The sequence below is a fragment of the Silene latifolia genome, chromosome X, assembly GCF_048544455.1.
Source record: "Silene latifolia isolate original U9 population chromosome X, ASM4854445v1, whole genome shotgun sequence".
Taxonomy (NCBI): Eukaryota; Viridiplantae; Streptophyta; class Magnoliopsida; order Caryophyllales; family Caryophyllaceae; genus Silene; species Silene latifolia.
In genome coordinates this window covers 181,166,135-181,187,580 of record NC_133537.1, presented here as the reverse complement: position 1 = coordinate 181,187,580, position 21,446 = coordinate 181,166,135, and positions in this window count along the sequence as shown.

Below are 21,446 nucleotides of genomic sequence, written 5' to 3'. Positions count from 1 at the left end.
AATCACACGGAGGAATAGGGTTTTCGGAGAAACTTTGGAAGTGAATCTCGAAAAGATATGAAAAAGATACGAAAAATATGCAGAAAAGGACTTGGGAAGAGGCGCAGCAGGCACTGCGTCTCTTGGAAGAGGCGCAGCACTTGCTGCGTCCTTTCCCAGGTGGTTTTCTCCTGCGGAAGAAAGATTTCCGTGTTTGGTTTATGGAATAACGGAATAATTTGGTTTTCCTTAATATTTTGTGTGAATATTTCGGGAAATTGTTTACCAAATATTAAAAGATTTATAAAATATGGAATAGAAATATCCGGAACATTCCAGAACATTCAGACTCGGCATTTTAACGGTTATTAGAAAATGAAGACGGTTTTAGGCCCGGACTCCAAATGTACTCTAATTACTGCCAAAACGACCGTATCGGCACGTAGATGACAATTAAGAGGTAGGCATAAATGTTTGAGCGATCACTTTGACGATAAACTTACGAACTGTCACAAATCATTCCGCGTACCAAACATGCGGCCCAATCATCACCGCGTGATTTGCGGGAGGTGCAGAAATGAGGTATCTATAGAGCCCCCACTTTGACTGAGGCTTGGACAAGGCAAAAGTCAAAGTATAACCATCAGGTAAATCGGAGATTACAACCTGACGACTATGGCGACGCGAGGCGGCTCAAGGGGTCTGAGCCAAGCACTTGTTGTCGGGAACATTTTAGAGTCTGACGACTATCGGGGAGGGTCGTTTAAAGTCCATTAGACTACGTAAGGAGGCTCGCCAGCCATAAGAAGAGACCATACCTGAAATTCCTTGAAACTCCAGGGGAAAACAAAACGCGATATTGAGAGAAGACAGTAGGACACGATGCCTGGAACTGGCTGGAGAAATCGCTTGTGTTCAGCTTCAAACAAACTTCGGAAGAATTTGGGGTCGATGTTGATCTCCATGTCTCGAGAGAGAATGACTGTCGGCCGTGAACTCTCGCTGGGGGAACATAATCGGGAACTGATCTCCATGTCTCGAGAGGGAAAGTCTATTCGTATACTCTCGCTGGAGGAACATAATCGGGAACTGATCTCCACGTCTCGAGATGGAAAGCCTATCCGTGTACTCTCGCTGGGGAACAGAATAAAGGTGTGTCGAAACACCTATCAAAGAATATTTGCTCATTGTGACAAGCTAGGTCTTGGATAAGAAAGGCGATAATTTGTTGTTGGCTTGGAAGATGTGGATCTGGGTGAAGAACATACGTCAAACGGACCAAATATGCGATGTAGCATCAAGGAAGAGGCGCACCAAAGATGGGCCCACAAAATAACGAACTTATAACGAATTTTTGAAAATTCGTATGAAGGGAAGCTGAGGAAGAGGCGCAGCAAGAGCTGCGTCCCTTGGAAAAGGCGCAGCACCTGCTGCGTCTATTCCTGGGTGCGGAAATTATGCGTAAAAACCCGATGAAACAGGGGTTTCGTTTCATTTGTTCGAAACATAAAATCTCAATTACTCTCTCAAATTCCAACCATTTCCGTCAAAATTTGATCCAAAAGCTTGCATTCGCCCTGACTAATCGAGGTATATGTATCAATCTTGCATTTATCTTCTGTATTTGATCAAATGGAATTGACTAAATTAGGGTTTTTGACCCTAATTATTCGAAAATTTGGGGCTTTTCCTCCAAATGATTTTGCCTTGCGAAATTGACTTTGTAAATGGCCAATTGGTAGTATAAGGATCATAACCATGTATTTTTTTCGAATTTTCGTTGAATTTTGAGCATTTGAGTGAAATTGAGACGGTTTCACAGCTCAACCGTAAATTGCTTCGAAAATAGCCTTAGGGTTGCCCATTTGCGACGAAACTTGATATTTGGAATTCTTGTGTTATGGGTAAACTTCCTACCATCTCGGAATTTTGGTTGGTGACGGCTTTTTCTGTTGGAATATGTGTCCTCCGACAATAATGCGATCACAACTGTCGATCATGATGATCACATGTTTAAGTTTCATTTTAAAGGATACAATTCGGAAATAATATTTTACTGTCAACTGGTCCACACATATCGGTAATGATTGGCTGACTAGAGTTTGACATTACTGTCGTGCGACGGTGGTGATCAGTTGACCCCCTTAGGTCATACCTAAAGGGTAACACTCTTAATTGATTATTTAATTGATCGTATGACGATACGGGTTAATTAAATTACTTAAAATTGACGGACGATTTTGGAAGTAATATTTACGTATCTCATTATAATTTGACTAAATAAGATACGGTCTAAGTGATCGAATTGTTTTATTGCTTAGATGAAATTATTGTTTAAGGAAACAATTGCATTTGAATGAATAATTTATTATAAATACAAGATGTTGTGATTTATAATTGGTCAATTATTTTGGTACAAGTAATTATGAATTACTAAGTCGATTTTGTATATGACGTATTTTTATTAATGCGTTGATTTTTATTATGTTAAAAATGCATAACAATTTTACATGACATGTGACATGTGACAAATTGACAAATTGACAAAGATAAAATGGAATCCATTTTATCTTAAAATGGACCGAAATAATGGGGTGATATTAGGAAAATATTATGTTGATTAATTAAGTGGAAAACATAATCATTTTTCCTAAACCTAGCCATGCAAACCTAGTGCCTCTTGTGAAGAACACCTTGCTCATGCATTGGCCCCTTCCACCCCACCCTACCCGGTTTTTCTAGTAAAAGAGACCAAGGGTTTTCTCTTTTATTTTACCTTATACACTACATCAAATGTGAGTGTAATATTCATTCATTCACCATCTAAAAATATTGAGTTTTAGAGAGATAAAGACTTCTTCCTTCTTCTCCTTCTCTTAACCGAAATTAAGAGAACAAATAAAGATTTTTGGATCAATTTTATTTAAATTAATATTGTTCTAGTATTAATAATATTAATTTTATTAAGTGGTTACCTTGGGTATTATTCCTTGGGAGAGATTCTATCTTGATAATATTAATTTTATTAAGTGGTTACCTTGGGTATTATTCCTTAGGAGAGATTCTATACTTGAATCCTTTGTTCTTCCATTTTAGGAGTGCTCAAGAACAAGTAAGAAGGAGATCTTACTTGTGCCCAATAATCCGAAATATCAATGTAAGAATGATGATTTCTCCTTAATATTTACTTATGTTTGCATGCATAAGATCTAATTAATTTATGACTAAATTAATTTTGAAACATATATGAATATGTTGTAATTATGAGATATAGATTTCTAACATTTTCAGGACACTTTCTAGGGCATAATCGCCGTTATAATGAGATGCTGTCGAAATTCCGACTTGAACCCATGACTAGGCTTCAACTTAAGCCTGACTTGACCCAAATTACCACATGAGCGGACGGGTTTATGGGAAAATTGCCAATGATGGCGAGAAAAGAGCGATTTCAGAGCTCCGAAAACTCGAAAATCCCCTAATCAAGGCTTGTCATCACTTGACGCGGCCTAAATTTACTTCAATTTTGCAGGTGATGAGGCTTCTACGTCTGGGAGGGCGCCCATAGATGTGGACACTAAATTTACTTCAATTTTGCATGTGACGAGACTTCATGATAAAAATCGAATTTAAATGAAAAATAGGTTAATATGAGATAAATTTCGAATATGGTCATAGAAATTTAGTATGTTGTCACATGCAATTTTACAAGATGTGTGTAAAATAATAGGCTATAATGAAGTCCTTATGCATTATTTATGAATTTTTGATAAAAAATAGCATAAATAGTGACTTTAATTAGTGAATAATTGCTAAAACATACTTCATGACTAAGGAAAAACGTCACTTGTTGCATTTTATTACCTATTTCAGATCTAAAATTGAAAATTTGATAAACATAATTTTTCTCATATTTTTATGATAATATTTGATAAATCCGGTAAATCGCAACATAGTTTTTCCTAGATAATTTTCGAAATTTTTTAACCTAAGTTTTTGAACATTATGAGTGTCATGGTATTTTTCCAAAATGTTCATGAGTTTAAAATTTTGAATTTTGAATTTATTTGAAATTTTTATGATTTATTTGGAGTTTATGGCATTTTATTGTAATTTTGAGTCCATTAATGAACAAATTTTAAGAAATAAAAGTTAATTATTGTCAATATGTTATTGGAGACTAATTTTGAGTCCTATGTTGGTTAGGGTTATTAACTTGTGCATAAATATGATTTTATGTAATTTATTGTGATTTTAAAAGGTTGAATCACGCAAATCCGTAAAAACCGATTAATATACGATATTGGCTCCTTAAGGCGATTTAGCATAAAATTGGGCATGTTCATACATATTATAATGCTGCATTTTATTTATGATTGTCATATTTTTATTTTATATAATTTTTGAATTATGTAATTTTACTTAGTATAACCTTAGTTTTTAATTGGTATTACCCGAAATGTATGGGAATATCGATTCGGTTGTAATTTATTGTGATCTCGTATCACCGTTTTGTAATTTAATAGATTTATTTTATTTTAATTACAAATGTATAATAGGTAATTATGTAATTTGTTATGTAATTTATTTATTTCGGAGTTCCTTGAAGACGGTGTCACTCAAGGAAGACGATACATAAAGACGGTGTTACCTCGAGATGCGTGCCAAAACCGAAGTTCAAGGGACCAATGGAGTTGGTTTCCGAATATGTAATAGTTAATTAGATTTTCTATTTTAGGAAGGCCATACTAGGATTTTATTTATGTTTTGCATTTTATTTATATGTTGCATGCATCGCTAAATCGCCATAACTAAAACATGCATTGTCATTTTAATCGAGTTTATCGACCGTATCAATTAGAATTATCGTAGTTCACCGCTTTAGTTCACTTAAAACGTGATAGATAATAAATTGACATGACCTCTCGCTAAAATAATCAATTGAGACATAGCCTTACCAAATAGTAGAAACCATGAAAACCTATTTCGTGAGGGAGTGCACTCGGCCACACCGAGGTACAAACCTTGTTACGTAGGGGAAGTGGGTGATAAATGTTTATCCACCGAATTTATATTAATAAGGGGTATTTCGGCACACCGTGCCCTAAGTTGATATGAGTTTGGATCATGGACACATTTATTCGAAATTTGGGTTGAACTCAACGAAAGTATTCACGACGATTTCCGGATTTGTTTCGGGCTAGAGATAAATATTAATGTAATTTTATCGACCAAGAGTTCTAAAAGTAGAATCGATTAAAAAGTTAATCCACCGAGTTATGTTAATAAAGGGTATTTCGGCACACCGTGCCCTAAGTTAATATGAATTTGGGTCTTGGAATCATTTATAATAGTTGGGTAGAGGTCACTATATAAATGCTCATATCTTGTTAATTTATTTACAAGTATGATATTAAAAAGACAAATGTTAATATTTCCTTTTCCTCCATACTTGTAGTTCATTACAATGAGTCCATCAAACGCTACCGCACCGATAACTATTGAGTCATGCCACAATGTTTTTGACGACGTTTGCTTCAACAATGATTTCGACACTACTAGAGAACTTCATTTTGGGATTGGTTCGGATGGAAACCTAAACTTCATCACTTCTTCTAAACCTCCTACAAGATTTCTTGTGAGTCGGTCTCAGAAAGTCTGCCTCATAAAATCTATAGGATCTTTGTCCTTGAAAGATAAAGATGCCAAACCTAGTGGGCGCTCAAGCAATCAAGTTCTTGCTTCAAAGGGCAAAAAGCTCAAGAAGAAGGGAAAGAAAGGGAAAAACTTTAAGCAAGTTGAAGATGAGTGCCATAATTGCTATGGCATAGGACATTGGCTTAGGAATTGTCCCGTATATTTGCGAAATATAAGGGAAGGAATCATCGTTCCAAAAGGTAAAATTCCTAAGGAAATTTATGTTATTGATATAAATTATACTTCCACTACAACATGGGTACTGGATACCGGTTGTGGTTCTCGCCTTTGTAATCATTTACAGGGTTTAAGAGACGTGAAGAGGCTTAGCAAAGGAGATGTGGATCTACGCCTTGGAAATGGAGCTCGAGTAGCGGCCGAATCCAAGGAACTTATGTATTAGCTTTGCCTAATCGATTTGAGTTGTATTTACATAATTGTTTTTATGTGCCTACACTCTCTAAAAACATTATTTCTATCGCTATGTTAGACATGGACGGATTTTATTTTGTCATTAAGAACAATCATTGTACTATTTCAAGGAACGACTTGGTTATAGGCCAAGCTTCTTCCATTAATGGCATTTACATTTTAGAAACCTCGAATCCGACTAATGATATCTATAACATTCAATCAAAGAAACTCAAATCAAGTGACCCAAGTGAATCGTTCATTTGGCATTGTCGATTAGGTCACATAAACGAGAATCGCATCAAAAGATTAATTTCAAGTAATGTGATTACACCATTTGATTATCAATCATATGGTACATGCGAATATTGCCTTCTTGGCAAAATGACTCGTAATCCTTTTAGTGGTAAAGGGACACGAGCTAGTGAACTATTGGGACTCATACACACCGATGTATGTGGACCAATGAGTATCACCGCTCGTGGAAATTATGACTACTTCATAACCTTCACCGACGACTTGAGTAGATATGGGTATATCTATTTAATAAAGCATAAAAGTGAAGCTTTTGAGAAATTCAAGGAATTTCAAAACGAAGTAGATAACCAATTGAACAAAAGAATTAAGGCACTACGATCCGATCGTGGTGGAGAATATCTTAGCCTTAAATTCGATTCACACTTGAAAGGTTGTGGTATTATATCACAACTTACTCCACCCGGTACACCACAACTCAATGGTGTTTCCGAAAGGAGAAATCGAACCCTACTTGATATGGTTCGATCCATGATGAGTCAAACCGAGTTACGGAACTCGTTTTGGGGATTTGCGATTCAAACCGCAATAAAATCTTTGAACGTAAGTCCAACCAAAACAACTGAAAAGACTCCATATGAGATATGGAGAGGAAAGGTTCCAGTTCTATCCCATATGAAAATTTGGGGTTGTGATGCTTTTGTCAAAATTAAAAATTACAATAAGTTGGCACCACGATCCGAAAAATGCATTTTTGTAGGCTATCCCATGGCCTCACGAGGCTATTACTTCTATAAGCCTCAAGAAAACAAAGTGTTTGTGTCTTGAGATGCTGTCTTCCTAGAAAGTGATTTTATTTCTAGGAGACAGAGTGGGAGAAATTTTGAACTTGATGAAGTTCAAGAGCCACAAACCGAGATAGAGACGCAAGAAGATGTTCCTTCGTCGTCTAGCGTGGTTGTCCCTCCTCCTTTTAGAAGAACGGGCCGAGTTATTCGCCATCCCGATCAATATGTGGGACTTATCGAAGAAGATGGAACACTCGATGTGTTGCTTTTGGAAAGTGACGAGCCCGCCACCTACAAGGCCGCAATCTCTAGTCCTAATTCCTCCTTATGGCTTGAAGCCATGAAGTCCGAAATGGATTCTATGCATGAAAACCAAGTTTGGAACTTGGTAGATTTGCCTCAAGGGGCAAGACCTCTTCAATGCAAATGGATTTTCAAAGTCAAGAATGGCATAGAAGGACATGATGATGTCTACAAACCTAGGCTAGTGGCAAAAGGATTTACCCAAGTCCAAGGTCTCCATTATGATGAGACCTTCGCCCCTGTAGCCATGCTAAGATCCATACGGATTTTGTTAGCGATTGCCGCATTTCATGATTATGAAATATGGCAAATGGATGTCAAAACCGCTTTTCTAAATGGGCATTTAGAAGAGGAGGTGTACATGATACAACCCGAAGGTTTTGTTGATTCTAAGAATCCTAACAAAGTGTGCAAGCTTAAGAGATCCATTTATGGTCTTAAGCAAGCATATAGAAGTTGGAATCATTGATTCAATCATGTTATAAAAGAGAATGGTTTCACTCTAAGTGTTGAGGAACCATGTTTATACATGAAATTTAGTGGGAGCAATGTTGTGTTCCTAATCTTGTATGTCGATGACATACTACTCATTGGAAATGATATTCCGATGTTGTCTTCTGTTAAGAAGTGGTTAGGTAACCACTTCCAAATGAAGGATTTAGGAGAAGCACAACGCATATTAGGTATCCGGATCCATAGAGATAGATCTAAGAGGATATTGGCACTAAGTCAAGAGTCTTATGTTGATAAGATTCTTCGACGCTTCAGCATGGACAAATCTAAAAGGGGATTAGTACCTATGGTAACTGGGACCATATTGAGCAAGTCTCAATCTCCCTCCGAACCCCATGATGTTGAACGCATGAAGATGATCCCTTATGCTTCCGTTGTTGGATCAATCATGTACGCCATGATATGCACACGTCCTGATGTCTCGTATGCCTTGAGCATGACGAGTAGATATCAAGGAAATCCAGGTGAGATTCACTGGATAGCCGTCAAGAACATCCTTAAGTACTTGAGAAGAACTAAGGATTCTATCTTAGTGTTTGGGGGAGACACCGAGCTACGTGTTAATGGATACATGGACTCGAGTTTTCAAACGGATAGAGATGACATGAAATCACAAGCTGGTGTCGTTTTCATGCTCAATGGTGGTGCCGTTAGCTAGAGAAGCTTCAAGGAAGCTGTGACTGCGGATTCAACAACGGAGGCTGAGTACATTGCAGCATCAGAAGCTGCCAAGGAAGCTGTGTGGATCAAGCAATTCATGGAAGGTCTAAGAGTAGTACCTACCGCCAATGATCCCATCACTCTCTATTGTGATAATAGTGGGACAATCTTCCAAGCTAAAGAGCCAAAGTCTAGTAATAGATCTAGACATGTACTTAGAAAATATCATGTAATTAGAGATTTCATTGAAAGAAAGGAAATTGCGATTTGTAAGGTTGGGACGGATGACAACATAGCTAATCCCCTCACCAAGCCTTTATCGCAGGCCAAGCATGATGGACATGTTGCGTCCATGGGACTTAAACGTGTACCAAGTTTATGTTAGATTTTGAAATGAAATAAAAGTGTTGTTATTGTTCATGTTCATAATCGAATTTGTCTTTTATCTTTTCTTTATACATTGTTATATCCAAACGGGTTGTAGAGAGAATTGAACCCCGTTAAAGTGAACACGGATTAGCATTGTATTCGCCCATAGTTACTTGTATGAGGTGACGTCTCGAAGTGACTAGAGTGTGATGCGATTGATGGCAAGTTCAAGTGCCATGAAGTCATATGAGAATTACTAGTCGATCACATAGGCAGACTGTTAGGAACACCTTTGTCGGGCCTTATGACCGCTTATAGAGTTATGGCAAATTTATATAGCCTGGTCGTGGCGAGAGCTACTATAGTATTCTAATGAGTCAATTCTTTTGACTAAAGACTGCGCCTAAGATGGCACAGTTTCAGATTAACTTTGATTTGTGTTACTACGACCTTCGTAAATGGGGTCAAATGGGCATATTTTGGGTTATGATGGTTGTGGCTAGTCGAAGGGAATATGTGCGATGGGAATTGTCCACCCCTAGTCAGGGTTATAACAATATCTCAGGGCCACTCGAAGAGTAATGAACTGGAAATGCGTGGCCACGCTCGGAAGATATCTATGGTAGATAAATCCCGTCAATCAATTATTCTCCAGATCGAGGAAACCACTCTCGATATGATCACTTGCAAGTACGACCTGAAAGACACCTTGCATTGAGTGGGAGATAGTAATAGGACAAGAGAATTGGTGACGCACACTTGTCGAGGACAAGTGGGAGATTGTTGGAATATGTGTCCTCCGACAATAATGCGATCACGACTGTCGATCATGATGATCACATGTTTAAGTCTCATTTTAAAGGATACAATTGGGAAGTAATATTTTACTGTCAACTGGTCCACACATATCGGTAATGATTGGCTGACTAGAGTTTGACATTACTGTCGTGCGACGATGGTGATCAGTTGATCCCCTTAGGTCATACCTAAAGGGTAAAACTCTTAATTTATGATTTAATTGATCGTATGACGATACGGGTTAATTAAATTACTTAAAATTGACGGACGATTTTGGAAGTAATATTTACGTATCTCATTATAATTTGATTAAATAAGATACGGTCTAAGTGATCGAATTGTTTTATTGCTTAGATGAAATTATTGTTTAAGGAACCAATTGCATTTGAATGAATAATTTATTATAAATACAAGATGTTGTGATTTATAATTGGTAAATTATTTTGGTACAAGTAATTATGAATTACTAAGTCGATTTTGTATATGACGTATTTTTATTAATGCGTTGATTTTTATTATGTTAAAAATGCATAACAATTTTACATGACATGTGACATGAGACAAATTGACAAATTGACAAAGATAAAAGGGAATCCATTTTATCTTAAAATGGACCGAAATAATGGGGTGATATTAGGAAAATATTATGTTGATTAATTAAGTGGAAAACATAATCATTTTTCCTAAACCTAGCCATGCAAACCTAGTGCCTCTTGTGAAGAACACCTTGCTCATGCATTGGCCCCTTCCACCCACCCTACCCGGTTTTTCTAGTAAAAGAGACCAAGGGTTTTCTCTTTTATTTTAGCTTATACACTACATCAAATGTGAGTATAATATTCATTCATTCACCATCTAAAAATATTGAGTTTTAAAGAGATAAAAACTTCTTCCTTCTTCTCCTTCTCTTAACCGAAATTAAGAGAACAAATAAAGATTTTTGGGTCAATTTTATTTAAATTAATATTGTTCTAGTATTAATAATATTAATTTTATTAAGTGGTTACTGATACCCGTCGTGAGGTGTCAAAAATAAATTTATAATCTCCAACTACAACTATAGCTAGTGGCAGTCGGGTCGAACCACAGAGAGGCAGACGTAATTTCTAGTTGTTTAAATTCGGTCTAAGGTAACAATAAAGTGGGGGGTTGATTGGATTTGGTCTACAGCTAATAGTAGTAAAAGAAATGTAAGCTAATGAAATATATGAAATCAAGTATAAAAAGAGGTACTAGGATGGTCGGTTCGTTATAGTTTCGGCGGCAGCATACTAAACAGGTCTAAATCAAACACATGAGGCGGGAAATAAAGAGGTCCTCTCGGTCCACTCTTAACAAATAGCATCTTTCGATCTCGCTATAAGTCCCTAATATCACTAATACTAACTTTCGTCCTGAAAAGTGACTAACGGTCTAAACTTTACCTATCTTTCGATCTCAGCATAGTTTAGTCATTTTAAATGGTGATCTAACAACTGTCCCTATCTCTCGATCTAATGGGTCAGTCATATCCTAAACATTCAACTAGTCATGTGCACTCGATTCGTCGAATAAAGAATTAAAACAATTAAAACGAAAATAAAACCTCACGTGGTAAGTCGATCGACCAAGTATGGCGGCCGATCGACTGACACGCGATTCAGTCCGTGTTCATTATATTGCCGCCTACACTACAATTCCCCTACATCCTAGCACGAATAAATTAGCTACTCATACTGAAATTAAAGGCAACAATAATATTAAGGATTAAAGCTACGGAATTCATGCTTAAAACGGTAAAATAAAAAATTAACAAAAGATGGCAATTCGGCTTGGGGACTGATCTAGCAATTCGACAACTATGAATGAAAATAAAATAAAACCAGAGAGTACCGTGTGAATTGCGAAGGAAAAGAACAAAGCCGAATGACAAAGCAAATTGTATTCAATACCGAAAGTAATCTCTAACCCTAATTATTTCTAAAGAACTATATGTAAAACTTTATGTAAATTTCTGAATAAAAACTGGATCCCTGTATCTGTCGAACTAGGTTACGTTATATAGAAAGTATACGTAACATAATTCCTAAAACCTAAACATAATGGGCTTCAAGTTCCTCGATCTTTTAATTCTCGTCTGAAGCAGAGATGTGGTCGATCGACTGAGCATGGTGGTCGATCGACTGACTAACAGTGTACAGTAGCTTCTGGAACCCGATAGTTGGTCGATCGACTGAAGGTAGGGGTCGATCGACTACTTTAGCTGCTACTTGACTTTCATAATCTCGTGGATTTGTCTTTTGGGCCTTGAATTGCGCACCAAGCTCGTTCCTTAAGCGAATACTTCACGTCAAAATGCAATGCAGGATACTCGGGGACGGATTTAGCTCGATTTCCGCTGGATTCTTCACATTTCTGCAATAATGTACAAAAATACGGAAGTAGGCGGAAATAGGGAGAAATGTAGCATGAACTACATGAATGAGCTCTGAAATGCGTGTAAAATGGGATGTAAAACATCATATGAAAGACACGCATCAAACTTCCCCAAACCAAACCCTTGCTTGTCCCCAAGCAAGAACTAGACTCGATCTAATGACCTAATAGAACGAGTTCAATCTCAGAGCGAATTACAACATGTAAAGCTTAAACCAATTTAATGCAATAACTAACAATCAATTAGTAATGCGAATCATGCAAACGAGTTATAAGGTCGTTAAAAACTACTGAACCGTCAACCAAAGAGACTTATCAAATTGGACTCTCACGGGTCGCTCATATCACTCAAATAAGCACAGGTGAATAATGTAAAGATAGAAAGAATTCATTTGTAGTGACACTCACCTAACTACGACCTATAAGAACATGCCTGCAATCTAATATGAAATCAATCTCTACAACCGTACATATGCATTCCAACCAACAAATGACCATGACACATGCCGAGGTATATATGGGATATGTGAGGTATGGGTAAGAAGAGGCGAAACATTTTATGGAAATGTGGAGGTACAGGTGATAAAGCTAGTACCAAAACGGAACCATATGGCAACATCCAACTTCTTGCTCAAAAACAAATGAAACGGTGCTATAGCAATCACAAAACTCACAGTCTCCGATATAAAAGTAATCAACTAACTCCCCATAAGATATGAATAATACATGGGAGCAAAAATCGCCATAAGATAAAGCTTGAATTATGCAAAATTGATTTCTTTTCTTTCTCTCGAACCTCAGTCGATCGACCTATGATGCAAGTCGATCGACCGCTTCAACAGTACAGAACCTCTTTTTCTCTTTTTCGAATCATTTTTTCTATTCTTTTTTTTTTCTATTTTTTTTCTTTCTTTCCTTTCTTTCCATTCTCCCAATAACATCTCAATCGAGCAAAAGGCTACCAAAAACGAAGTGACAATCCCAAGAACACGGACTACTAGCTTGACAAAGGACAGGCTAAATGTAGGATGTAGTAATGGGACAAAAAGGCTATTTTTGGCAGTGTGGAGCTTATGGGCAAAACGAAAAAAAGAAACCTCTACCACATGTGTCAATTAACCACAAACCGAATGCATACAGGTATTAAGCAGATTAAGTTCATATTTATGCAAATTGATTTGACATGTCTCATAAGGAGTACTACTCACATCCTAGATAAACTGGTCATAGATGTCACCGGTTATAGGCTCTAAATCTCAGAAATATGATGTAGTTTGCCAATTTTCTAAGTCAAGTCTCAAGTTCAGCAAGAAATTTAACGAAAACTCGTAGATATGCACTTATAAGATTCTACTAATAACATGTCAATCTAGCAAGGCTTAGGCAAAAAACAGATGCGAATGCAGTGTCATCCTTGAAATACTACCGTTCCGACTCGACCTATATGCTAAAATAAACGTGCATTTTATTTGAATTTTTTCAATTTTTTCAATTTTTTTTTTTGATTTTGTATTTTTTTGTGTACAAATATAAAATGAAATAAACAAATGCAAAACAGAATGTAAACGTGAATGCAAACAAATGATATGCGACGCAAAACCCTTCCCCAAACCAAATCACACAATGTCCCCATTGTGCAAAATCATGTAATGAAGAAAAGAGAAATGGGAATTTGTGAGAAAATAAGTAAAAATGACATGAAGTGGAACTTGGGAACTCACAAGACTTTGAGCGCAGCAAAAGAAACCTCCCCAAACCAGCGTAAGCTAGGAGGTTTCAGTAGCCAGCAGTGCTACTAATAAGTACCTGAAAAGACAAAAAATACCACGCATAAAATCGAGAAAGCAATGATGAAGCGGTATTATGTGCATAATTGAGAAAAATAGAAGAAATAAATAAAATGACGGAAGATAAAGTGGAGTAGAAAACTCCCTCAATTCCGCAAATCGACCAAACATAGTAAGAGAGAGGTCGTAAATAGGTACAGCAGTGCAGGTCGGTCGATCGACCACATCACTCAGTCGATCGACCGAGGTGAAAGGAATAGTAGCTCCTAGAAACTGCAGACCAGTCGATCGACTATTCAGGCCAGTCGATCGACTGAAGATACTGCTGTAACTTCTTATTTCTTCGTGTTTGCTCAATTACTTGAGCTAAAGAGGTCTAAAAACCTGCAAGTGCACAATAATACGCGCCCAAAATTGCGCAAAATCCAAAATAAAGTCTAAAGCGTATAAAATCCTAAGCAAGCAAAATAAAATGCGAAGTTTCGCGCACACAAAAGCAAGAAAAAGTGTCTAACAAAAACAAATAAAAATGTTTTGAAAACATGTGATCAACTAGTAGTTGATCAAGAACGGCCACGGAATGGCCCACTTCGTCGGCTTCTGGCTACTAGAGGTAGCCTCAACGGTGCTTATCTTATCAGCTGCACCCTTCTTAGCTTCCACGTCCGTATGGCTCAACGGATCAACACTTTCATCATCTCCCCAGTCAATGGTCTCTTCTTGCTCATCGAAGTCCAAGTCGGACTCCGTTACTTTGACTGGCTCGTCATCAACTTCCTCATCGGTGGCATAGCTAAGGCAACCAAGACCTCCTCGTGAAATGATTGGCTTCTTCGCAGCTAGAGTGACTTGCAGCTTTTCCTTCCCAAACCAGGCTCTGCAATATCGAAATAGACAAATCTTCCTCCAATTTGCTCCCAATGTGGGGCGGAGGGGTTACAACAGGAATAGAGATAGGCATATCAGGAAGCACAAAGTACGATTTCTTGTCAGAAACCGTATTACAAGTTACAGGCCACATGGGGTCCTTTTTCTTAGCCGGCTGGGCAAAGACAATAGAATGCTTGCCTACTTTGTAGGTCAAGGTCCCTAGACCAACATCTATGACTGCACCAGCAGTGTGCAGAAATGGCCTACCCAAAATAATGGGAATATGGGCATCCTCAGGCATGTCAAGTACAACGAAGTCAACGGGGAAGAAAAACTTCCCTATTTGGACAGGAATGTCCTCTAAGACTCCTATCGGCTGGACCGCAGATCGGTCAGCCATCTGTACTGTCATATATGTCACTGCGAACCTAGTCAATTTGAGCTTCCTAGCAAGACTCAGGGGCATTACACTTATACTAGCTCCTAAGTCACATAATGCCTTCTCAATAAAGAAGGTACCTATATTGCAAGGAACAGAAAAGCTACCCGGGTCCTCTAGCTTATGGGGTGCAGTGTGAGACAAATAAGAGCATGACTCTTTGGTGAATACGACAGTATGCACATTTTCAAGTGACTTTTTCTTAGACAAGAGTTGTTTCATGAATTTAGTATAGGCAGGCACTTGATTAACTAACTCAAGGAAAGGCACTTGTACATTCAAGCTACGAATAACTTTTTCAAATTTATTGAAAGATACCTGTTCCTTCGTCGGCACTAGTCTTTCCGGATATGGTGCTGTAAGAAGTAGCTTAGCCCTTGATCGCATCCCGTTTAGTATTCACAAATAGATAGATGTGGTCGTTGGTCACGGTCGAATCAAAACACAATTTATAGCTTAACAAGCAACTCTACAATTAGTAAAGAGGCAAGTAAAGGTCGGATCCCAAGGGACGGGAGTTGAAATGAGATTTCTATTGTAACTAGTGGTGTCTAAGGGGTGTCACAAATTGGGTTGATGTAGAAGGTTACTAAACTAGAATAACAATGAAAATAAACAAGCAAGATGAATTAAAGGGGTGTAAACAATTGATTAAAGGCACTAGGGTGTCATGGGATCATAGGGGAATCATGGGATATGATCATACAAACATGTTCTCAAATTATAAGCAAGCAATTATTGTTGTGATGGATTGAGTTGGGTTATATCTTACAATCCTAGGAAAGTTTGGGTCCCGGAGCCGAATCGATTAGATTGTACAACACCTACAAGTCGACTTAATCTTCCCTACTCAACAACATGCATGGTCTAATGAGACTCGAGTTGGGTTATGTCTTACAAGTCTCATTGAAAAGATAGGAGATGATAGTAAATGCAAGGATTCATAGGCTTAGCATTTCATCAAATATAACATGTGCATGAGTTGAGATCAAAAAAAGCAAGCAAATAAGATATGAAAGCATATTAATTTAAGCATGAATCATTCCCATGTTGGTTTCCCCTAATCACCCATTAACCCTAGCTAAGAGACTACTCACTCATTATCATGTTGATCATGCTAGCAAGGTTGTCAATCATACTAACAATATGAAACATGATGAATAAATGAAAGTAATTAACAATAATTAAAAAGGGATTAAGAGATTATACCTACTAATGATTCCAATAATAAAGCAAGAATAATAGAAGTACTTGAATGCTAGATTGAGAGGTTGTCAATCTCCCAATAATAACCCAAATAATCTTCAATTACCCAAAATAAAGGATGAACAAAAGAGAGATTAAAGAACTAAAACTTGGATTAAAACTTGATTAATACTTGATTACAATATTGAAGAGAGATTTGATTGATATTAACTACACTAATTATTGATAAGAAGAACATGCTCCTCTAATTAGACTAATTGGGTATTTATAGTGAAAATTAGGGAGGATGCATTAGGGTTAACTAAGGGCTAAACTAGTAATTACACTTTTTAAGTAGAGCAAGGAGAAGCCGGTATTTTTGGAGAGAAGGGCTTCTCTTTTCGTAGCTTGAAGAAGACAACCCGCGCTGTGAAGGAATCCGGGCGGATTAGGGTCGGGACGGCCGGATTTGGTCGAAGGAATCCGAGCGGATTCTGGGGAATCCGGGCGGATTGCTTGAGGGGAATCCGAGCGGATTCAGCTGGGGCTCGGATTGTGGCTAGGTGGGACGGGCGGATTGCGACAATCCGCTCGGATTGTCGATCGCGTGATACTTCTTCTTTTTCTTCCCTTTTCTTCATAAATTCCTTGGGGATTTCCTTGGGGACTCAAGGATCCTTTCTCAACATTGCTCTTCTACTATGATATGTACAAAGGCCTTCTAATCTTGTCTCTCCTTGATGCTTGGTCATTGAATTTGATCAATTTAGTCTTGTTTTGCCATGAAAATGCAAGATTCTTACTCCTTTCCTACCAAGGGATCAAAATCTCAAAGAATATGCAAAACAAAGAACTAAAGATAAGAAATGACCCAAATAAGCACTAAAAAGCATGGAAACAAGGGTAATTCGGGGGCTAAATATGCGCCAATTATGGTCACATCAAATATCCCCAAACCGAACCTTTGCTCGTCCCGAGTAAAGAGGTGACAAAGACTAGGACCAATACTAACCTATCCTAATAATATAGCCGATATGAGACAATTAGCGGGTCTCACTCCGCCCCTTCAACTCACAACAAGACAACCATGAGGTAGGATGCCTTCTTGCAAGGCAAGGTGGGTCTTGCCAAAATGGCGACACATCCAAACATTAAGCACACAAAATCAAATAATGGATGCATCTACAAAAGAATAGCCACTTTCCTCATCTAAGCGGCGGAAATTACCTACAAGGGAAGCAATTCAAGGGTACACAATCCTTCATAGATGCAATTTATTCAAACTACTAAGCCTAGAAGGATACTAATAAATCACCTCCAAGTTGTGTCAAGCTAGGGTACCTTTGTCCTCAATCGTTAAATGCTTTTGTCAAGAGTAGACTCCCTATGGTGTTAGAAACACTGGAGGATCGCGGAATTCCCCCTCTTGCCTAGACAAGAAGAAGGGTCGTCCCCTCTCTACCATGCACAAAAATGGATATGATGGATAAAGGGATCAATAGATGTTTGAGTTTCACTTTTGGGAGTTTGCTTTTGTTTTTGTTTTCCCCCCAATTTCTTGTGGCATTTGACATTTGAGAACACTTTCTTGCCATTTCTTTTTGATTTTTGGCATTTCAATACTTGACAACTTTTTGCATTTCTTTTTGAACATTTTCAAAGTCACCCCAATTAGTAACGAGGGTGCCTTGTATTTGAAGCTTAGGAGTCTATTTTTGCTCCTCTTTTCTTTTGATGCATTTTTGCAAACTTTCTTTCACTTTTCATTTCATTGAACTCAAATTGATTTCTTTTTGTGCCCATTCCCTTTTGTTGACAAAAATATGGTAGAACATGGATGATGGATAGATGGATGCATGGTTTCAAGGGTCACCTTGGAATAAACGGTAGCCAAGGAGTTATCACACCACAAGGTACTCTTGACTCGGCCTTAAACCATGGGTCAAAGGATACTAGCATGACACATCCTAGGGTGTTTTACAAGCATTCTAACAAGCAAAGTCTTAAGAACAAAAGCATCTACTAGGGCCTATATACACTTGTCAAGCTTCCCAAGTAGACGGTTTCGCAAAATTTTTCTAACATGCAACTACATGCCATGATGCAACTAACATATAAACATCCTAATGGAAGTGATTCTACCAACTACTATGCCAAATAAACTAAATGCAATCCTAATTTCACATTGTTATACCGCATCAATCAAAATAAAGCCACATAGTCATTAACATAAAGAGGAAAAAGGAGATTGGAAAGATCATACCATGCGGTCTTCAATATCCTCATGTCTCGGATGTGGCGTAGTCAATCAATGTGAACAAGGATAAAACAAACACAATATATACAAGACAATATATACAAAGGAAATGAACTTGTTTTTGGGTTTTCAATTTTTTCAATTTTTATGATTTTTGAAATTTTTCAATTTTTATGGGTTTTTGAATAAGAGTTAAATGTTAGAATTCCCATCCCCACACTAATATGGGCATTGTCCTCAATGGCCAAAATGATGGAAATTATGCAAAGATGATGCATGATTTCTATACTAAATACAATTCTATACTAAGCTACACTACATGATGCATGGTTTTTTGTTATGACGGAGAGGATAATTTAGATTACCTCCCGTTGTGTATGCATTAACTTCCCCAAACCGAGTGAGACACTATTGTTAATGTCCAAGGATGGGTATAGTTCATGCACACACTATGCTATGCATGAGACTAGTTTTGTCATTTTGGATTTTACAAATGGGAACAATAAAGACACCTCAATGGTACCGAGGTGTGAGTCCTTTGATGTTGCTAGGACTAAACCAACAATGATCAAAATGAAATAAAATACAAAGAGATATAGACAAACCATGGGAGTGTAGGAGTCTCCAAGGCTTGCTAGTCTTCCATCATGCTATCATCATCACCACTTCCCTCATGAGAAGTGGTCACATTGCCACTTTCCTTGTCACTTTCTTCCTCATCTTCTTCCTCATCATCATCTTCACCATCTCTTTCTCCTTCCATTGCTTCTCCCTCAATATTATCATCGACTTGCTCATCATTTCCAACAACCTCATTATCTCCCACCACGTCCCTAGATGCACCCGGAAATAAGACTTCTCTATCCGCCCAACTAGGCAAAGGACAAGATGGATCAAGGAGTCTTTGCCTAGCTAGATGTAGGAGGGGTGGATATTGAGCCAAATACGCATTTTTCCGATCTTCATGGGCTTGCTTGTGCATTGCTTGCATAAGAAGAGTCACATAGTCTTTCCCAATTTCAATTCCTTCCGGCTTGAACTCTTCATACTCAAAGGGGTAAGGTGGTATGATAATGGAAGAGGAGGGGGTTTCAAGATCACCCTTTTGTTGTTGAATGATATACTCGGCTTCTTCGGAAAGGGGAAGTAGATAATTGGTCTGGTGGACACTTAGGCGACAAATCTTCGAGGGCAAGGTGAACGATCTAGCTTCACTAGTTAGCCATCCATATTTAGTGTCAAGGGGGTTATGGGCAACCCACTTGAACTTGTTAATCATAATGTGCATATCAATAAGATGGCCACCTTCCTTTGCTTTGTACTTCTTATCCTTATTGAAATTAGGATCAAAGTGCTTAGCTAGAACCGTGACTAGCCCGCCATTGACAATAAAGGTCGTGCCCTTCTTCCCATTATCAACATTAAGCCATCTATCAACCAATAGCCTCAAAGAATTGTAAGGCTTGGTGTGAATTCTTCCGATATTCAAAGCCGATTCAAGGAGAATAAAATCGAGTCTTGTGAAATGATTGGTGTCTTTCCTAGCAATTATGGTATTTCCCACGACCTTGTGCCATACTCTTATGCCCGGATGATGGACCAAAAGAGCACGACAAGCATGAAAATCCTCAAATTTCTTCCCGGAGATTGCCTCCCAAAGAGGTTCGGGGTCATACTTTCCATAACTCTTGAAATAACTTTCTTCGTCACTAAGACCCAAAATTTCACCCAATTCCTTAAAGGTAATGCGTCTACTAACATTAGCTAGACGAAACTCGATATTTTCCCTATTCTCAACTTTGGTGACTTTCAAAGAACTTAAAAATTCCAAGACAAGGGAGGGGTATGTCAATTCCTTTGTTTCAAACAATTTCTCCAACCCCATGGCTTTGAAAAAGGCTTTTGTTTGTTCAAGAACACCCAATTTTTCCAAGGCATCTTTACATATGAATTTGGTGGATTGTAATGACTTCATAGCAAACTTGACAAAGGTATTTCTATGGGTATCGGAAATAAAAGTTACCTCCGGATAATGCAAAAGTTGATTAATTACCGAAGTAGAGGATGTTGATGGTCCCATAGAAGGTTGTTGTTGTTGTTGCACTTCCAAGTTTGGTGTTGCCACCACCATAGCCAAAGCTTTCTTTGTTTGAAGAGCCTTTTGCCTTTGTGAGAGTGCCTTAGCCTTTGGTGCCTTGGTTGCCTTTGTTGCACCCTTAGCCCTTGCCATTGATGAGCTTAACCAAGAAAAGAATGAAAAATCTTCAATATTTAGGATGCCCAAATCGATTTGAAGGTGAAAGGCTTTGCCTTTATGAAAACAAAAATCGACTCAAAGGTTGAAGATTTTGTTCTTGGTTTTGATTTTTGTTGAAGAAGGAGTGATTAAATTGTTGTGGGAAAGATGATTTGATTTGTTTTTGTTGAATGTTGTTGAGGGTTTTTGTTTTTATGATGGAGAGGATGAGGGTTTTGATGTTGTGGGTAGTGTTTATGAATGAATGAGTGAATGAATGAAGGTGGGAGGGGTTATAAAGGGGCCGAAATTTTCGAAACTGCAGGGGCAATCCGTGCGGATTAGGTACAATCCGGGCGGATTCTGCTTCTTCAATCTTTGCGAAATCTCGCCTAAAGACGGGCGGATTTGGTACAATCCGCTCGGATTGTCTGAACACGAGACGGGCGGATTTCATCAAAGACGGACGGATTTCAGTCCAGAG